We start from the raw sequence: 6401 nt of genomic DNA on the forward strand, positions 1-6401 counted from the left end.
TTTTCTTTATTTTCTACATTGTACAATAATAGTGAGGACATCAACACTATGAAAGAACACATATGGAATCATGTAGTAACCAAAAAAAAAGGTGTTAAACAAATCAAAATATATTTTATTCTTTAAATAGTCTGCTTTTGCCTTGATGACAGCTTTGTGCACTCTTGAAATTCTCTCAACCAGCTTCATGAGGTAGTCACCAGGAATACATTTCAAATAACAGGTGTACCTTCTTAAAAGATAATTTGTGGAATTTCTTTCCTTCTTAATGTATTTGAGCCAATCAGTTGTGTTGTGACATGGTAGAGGGTATACAGAATATTTACCCTATTTGGTAAAATATCCATATTATTATTATTAATATGGCAAGAACAGCTCAAATAAGCAAAGATAAACAACAGTCCATTATTACTTTAAGATATGAAGGTCAGTCAATATGGAAAATGTCAAGAACTTTGAAAGTTCAAGTGCAGTTGCAAAAACCATCAAGTGCTAAGATGACACTGGCTCTCATGAGGACCGCCACAGGAAAGGAAGACCCAGAGTTACCTCTGCTGCAGTGGATAAGCTCATTAGAGTTACCAGCCTCAGAAATTGCAGCCCAAATAAATTATTTACAAAGTTCAGGTAACAGACACATCTCAACATCAATTGTTCAGAGGAGACTGTGTGAATCAGGCCTTCGTGGTCGAATTGCTGCAAAGAAACCACTACTAAAGGACACCAATAATATGAAGAGACTTGCTTGGGCCAAGAAACATGAGCAATGGACATTAGACCAGTGGAAATGTGTCCTTTGGTCTGGAGTCTAAATTGGAGATTTTTGGTTCCAACCGCCGTGTCTTTGTGAGATGTGGTGTGGGTGAACGGATGATCTCCCCATGTGTATTTCCCACCGTGAAGCCTGGAGGAGGTGTTATGGTGTGGGGGTGCTTTGCTGGTGACACTGCCTGTGATTTATTTAGAATTCAAAGCACACTTAACCAGCATGTTTACCACAGCATTCTGCAGCGATACGCCATCCCCATTTGATTTGGGTTTAGAGGGACTATCATTTGTTTTTCAACAGGACAATGACCCAACACACCTCCAGGCTGTGTAAGGGCTATTTTACCAAGAAGGAGAGTGATAACCCCGGACTCCACAATCCCCCGACCTCAACCAAATTGAGTTGGTTTGGGACGAGTTGGACCGCAGAGTGAAAGAAAAGCAGCCAATAAGTGCTCAGCGTATGTGGGAACTCCTTCAAGACCATTGGAAAAGCATTCCAGGTGAAGCTGGTTAAGAGAATGCCAAGAGTGTGCAAAGCTGTCATCACCCCCCCCATCCTCCCTCCCTCACCACTGGACTCTTTCAGTATGTCCTCCAGTCTCTGGGTCATCCCTCGTTCATCTTTGTCCACCTCCTCTCCGCTGCGCTCCACCCTCTGACCAATCACGTCCTTGATCCTCAGCAACGCCCCCAAAAGGTTCTCTATATACACACACACACACATCAAAATCTGTTGAAGTAGCAGTATACTATTCAGTTCATAGTATAATGAAATCAATGTGCTCTATTTGAATGGGCTTCAGTTGGCAGGCAGTTAGAAGATGGATAATGCAGCATGATGTACGACAGTTCCCATAATGCTCTCTGTCTCCTTAATACAGATAATAATCTCCCTGTAGGGGACACAGCCCTCCCCTCCTCTCACACACATCCTTCGCTCCAGATTTCCTTCTATTGCCTCCAAAGGACAGGCTCTCTGGGAGACACTAAACACACACACACACACACGGACATACACACACACACACACACTACTTTGTAGAGTAATGGAGGTCAGGCTGTCCAGAGTTGGCAGGTGTCCCAGCTCCAGTCATTTTGAAGTGAACTCCCCAGTCCACTGCTTATACACATGGAAACATGAGGCTTGTACACACATATAAAATGAGGAGGAAGAGAGAGGGGAGTGTGTGTGTTTATGGGTTGATGGGGGGTGAGAGAGAGAGCAAGGAAGAGAGGGAGGAAATGAAGAGGGGGAGCAAATGAGGTGAAACTCCTGCCTAGCCTCTAGCTCCTAGACCTCTGTTAGTGACGGATGGAGGGAAGGAAGGGGACGAAGGCCAAATCACAAGACCCCGCCCGTTCAGGCAGCGGAATGTTGGCCCGCCTTCTGGAATGTTTGGAATTCCAGCAACAAAAGAGCTGTTGGGAAGATTCCAACAGGTTAACCCGGGGTTGCCAGGTTTGACTGGGGAAGCGGAGGGGAGATTTGACTGGGGAGAGGATGGAGAGCAGAGGGAGATTGTCAGGTTTGGATGGGACTTGGTAGGGGAGGGAGGTGGGGAAGTTGCCGGGTTTGGTCAGAGGAAAGGGGAGAAGAGGTTTTGAGTTGCCAGGTTTGGTTTGGGGGAGGGTAGGGTTGCCAGGTTTGGTTTGGGGGAGGGTAGGGTTGCCAGGTTTGGTTTGGGGGGGAGGGTTGTCAGGTTTGGTTTGGGGGAGGGTAGGGTTGCCAGGTTTGGTTTGGGGGAGGGTAGGGTTGCCAGGTTTGGTTTGGGGGAGGGTAGGGTTACCAGGTTTGGTTTGGGGGAGGGTAGGGTTGCCAGGTTTGGTTTGGGGGAGGGTAGGGTTGCCAGGTTTGGTTTGGGGGAGGGTAGGGTTGCCAGGTTTGGTTTGGGGGAGGGTAGGGTTGCCAGGTTTGGTTTGGGGGAGGGTAGGGTTGCCAGGTTTGGTTTGGGGAGGGTAGGGTTGCCAGGTTTGGTTTGGGGGAGGGTAGGGTTGCCAGGTTTGGTTTGGGGGGGGAGGGTAGGGTTGCCAGGTTTGGTTTGGGGGAGGGTAGGGTTGCTAGGTTTATCTGGAGGGAAAGGAGGGTTAGGTCCAACTAGGGAAAGAGGGAGGGAGGGTTACACTTCAGCTCCACTACAGGCGTTGTGCTGTGTTGCATTCCCATCAGCGTCACTTCAATGTTCTACCTGATACACAGAGCGGGTTGTTTTACAGAGGAGAGGAGCAGCGGGGGACAGCGTCTTTGTTCTATGTTCCCCTACTGCTGTACCATAGAAACCATTATGCAGATGTACAATACAGAGATGGAGGATCTTCATTTGATCCGTCTTCTGTTGCTGAGAATTTTCCTGCACAGCAGGAAATTAAAACTTGCAGTGTATTCGAGGTTTACAAAGGCTTCTAAAGTTTGTAATTTCCACTTTAAAATGTCAGACTTATTTTGCCCTAATGTAAAATGTATCAACCCCTACAAGAAATTATAATCCACATAATAATTCAGATTCCCTGTTGTTGCAGGATTATTTTCCCACTGTAGCAAACTCAAAATGAAGATCCTGCATCTGTAGCTTCCCAATGGGCACCACGTCATTTCAACGAGGAAATGTGGGTCATATTTGGTGTCTAGAAAACTGTAGGATATTACACCGTTATTTATCATTACCGCATGTCAGATGCATGAGAAATGAGCAAATGGACATGAAAACGGGTGGTATAGCCTACGCTCCAAAACGCCATGTGGGTGGACGAGAACACTGACATTTTGCCAAGGCAGAGAAGAGTGGCTGAAAGGCCCGCGGACAGCAGTGGACACATTCATTCTGTCTTTACACTTCTTGGTGTTTCGTGTAACAGACGTCTCTTTCCATTCCCCGCTGCTGGGAGGTAATACGTTGTGAGTGGATGAGCACGGACAGCCTAGTAAAGGAGACCTGGGAAGGGATTGTTTTATGAACGCTGCTGGGAGGTAATACGTTGTGAGTGGATGAGCACGGACAGCCTAGTAAAGGAGACCTGGGAAGGGATTGTTTTACGAACGCTGCTGGGAGGTAATACGTTGTGAGTGGATGAGCGCGGACAGCCTAGTAAAGGAGACCTGGGAAGGGATTGTTTTACGAACGCTGCTGGGAGGTAATACGTTGTGAGTGGATGAGCACGGACAGCCTAGTAAAGGAGACCTGGGAAGGGATTGTTTTACGAACGCTGCTGGGAGGTAATACGTTGTGAGTGGATGAGCACGGACAGCCTAGTAAAGGAGATCTGGGAAGGGATTGTTTTACGAACGCTGCTGGGAGGTAATACGTTGTGAGTGGATGAGCACGGACAGCCTAGTAAAGGAGACCTTGGAAGGGATTGTTTTACGAACGCTGCTGGGAGGTAATACGTTGTGAGTGGATGAGCACGGACAGCCTAGTAAAGGAGACCTGGGAAGGGATTGTTTTACGAACGCTGCTGGGAGGTAATACGTTGTGAGTGGATGAGCACGGACAGCCTAGTAAAGGAGACCTGGGAAGGGATTGTTTTACGAACGCTGCTGGGAGGTAATACGTTGTGAGTGGATGAGCACGGACAGCCTAGTAAAGGAGACCTGGGAAGGGATTGTTTTACGAGCGCTGCTGGGAGGTAATACGTTGTGAGTGGATGAGCACGGACAGCCTAGTAAAGGAGACCTTGGAAGGGATTGTTTTACGAGCGCTGCTGGGAGGTAATACGTTGTGAGTGGATGAGCACGGACAGCCTAGTAAAGGAGATCTGGGAAGGGATTGTTTTACGAGCGCTGCTGGGAGGTAATACGTTGTGAGTGGATGAGCACGGACAGCCTAGTAAAGGAGACCTTGGAAGGGATTGTTTTACGAGCGCTGCTGGGAGGTAATACGTTGTGAGTGGATGAGCACGGACAGCCTAGTAAAGGAGACCTGGGAAGGGATTGTTTTACGAACGCTGCTGGGAGGTAATACGTTGTGAGTGGATGAGCACGGACAGCCTAGTAAAGGAGACCTGGGAAGGGATTGTTTTACGAACGCTGCTGGGAGGTAATACGTTGTGAGTGGATGAGCACGGACAGCCTAGTAAAGGAGACCTGGGAAGGGATTGTTTTACGAACGCTGCTGGGAGGTAATACGTTGTGAGTGGATGAGCACGGACAGCCTAGTAAAGGAGACCTTGGAAGGGATTGTTTTACGACGCTGCTGGGAGGTAATACGTTGTGAGTGGATGAGCACGGACAGCCTAGTAAAGGAGACCTGGGAAGGGATTGTTTTACGAGCGCTGCTGGGAGGTAATACGTTGTGAGTGGATGAGCACGGACAGCCTAGTAAAGGAGACCTGGGAAGGATTGTTTTAGAGCGCTGCTGGGAGGTAATACGTTGTGAGTGGATGAGCACGGACAGCCTAGTAAAGGAGACCTGGGAAGGGATTGTTTTACGAACGCTGCTGGGAGGTAATACGTTGTGAGTGGATGAGCACGGACAGCCTAGTAAAGGAGACCTGGGAAGGGATTGTTTTACGAACGCTGCTGGGAGGTAATACGTTGTGAGTGGATGAGCACGGACAGCCTAGTAAAGGAGACCTGGGAAGGGATTGTTTTACGAACGCTGCTGGGAGGTAATACGTTGTGAGTGGATGAGCGCGGACAGCCTAGTAAAGGAGACCTGGGAAGGGATTGTTTTACGAACGCTGCTGGGAGGTAATATGTTGTGAGTGGATGAGCGCGGACAGCCTAGTAAAGGAGACCTGGGAAGGGATTGTTTTACGAGCGCTGCTGGGAGGTAATATGTTGTGAGTGGATGAGCACGGACAGCCTAGTAAAGGAGACCTGGGAAGGGATTGTTTTATGAGCGCTTGCTGCTGGGAAATGGTACTTTCACCTCAATCAGATTTCAACCTTTATCTTCTTCAAAAAGACAGCCAGAAGTAGTGGATGAGCACTATGGACAGCCTGCCTCCTAAAAGACAAATCCCAGTGTTATCACTATGCTTTCAACGCTGCTCCTAAAAGACAAATCCCAGTGTTAATATGCTTTCAACCAACCGTCCAGTGTTATTATGCTTTCAACCAGCCTCCTAAAAGACGGACAGTGTTATCACTAGCTTTCAACCAGACCTAAAGACAAATCCCAGTGGACTTGCTTTTACAAACGCTCCCAGCCTCCTAAAAGACAAATCCCATGTTATCACTTGCTTTGAGTGGATGTGTTATCACGGCTTTTCAAGCCTACTAAAGACAAAGACACTGGGCCTCCTAAAAGACAAATCCCAGTGTTATTGTTAAAAGACAATTCCCAGTGTTATCACTATGCTCAACCAAGCCTAAAAGACAAATCCCATATTATCACTTGCTTTGAGTGACTAATCCCAATGGGAAAACATGTTTTGGTTACAGATGTCTAAATGTGTTTCACTGACTTTTCTGCATTTAAACGCACAACACAGTTGAAGTGGGAATATGAACGTGTTATATCACTATCTGACAGCACAACCAAATGACCTGGATTACAGATGGTGAGCGACCTCTGGATTACAGATGGTGCAAGCGACCTCTGGATTACAGATGGTTCGACCTCATTACAGATGGTGCAAGCGACCTCTGGATTACAGATGGTGCAAGCGACCTCTGGATTACAGATGGTGAC

At 47.6% G+C, this 6401-nt stretch overlaps 1 long non-coding RNA gene across 1 annotated transcript; it reads left to right on the forward strand.

Moving 5' to 3' along the window:
- The first annotated feature begins 3560 nt into the window (after positions 1-3560).
- On the forward strand, positions 3561-5382 carry LOC127929702 (uncharacterized). Its single transcript, XR_008135824.1, has 3 exons — positions 3561-3654; positions 3819-4884; positions 5128-5382. It is a non-coding gene; the product is annotated as an uncharacterized LOC127929702 (long non-coding RNA).
- Positions 5383-6401: the final 1019 nt, after the last annotated feature.

Source organism: Oncorhynchus keta, unplaced genomic scaffold, assembly GCF_023373465.1.
Source record: "Oncorhynchus keta strain PuntledgeMale-10-30-2019 unplaced genomic scaffold, Oket_V2 Un_scaffold_984_pilon_pilon, whole genome shotgun sequence".
Lineage (NCBI taxonomy): Eukaryota > Metazoa > Chordata > Actinopteri > Salmoniformes > Salmonidae > Oncorhynchus > Oncorhynchus keta.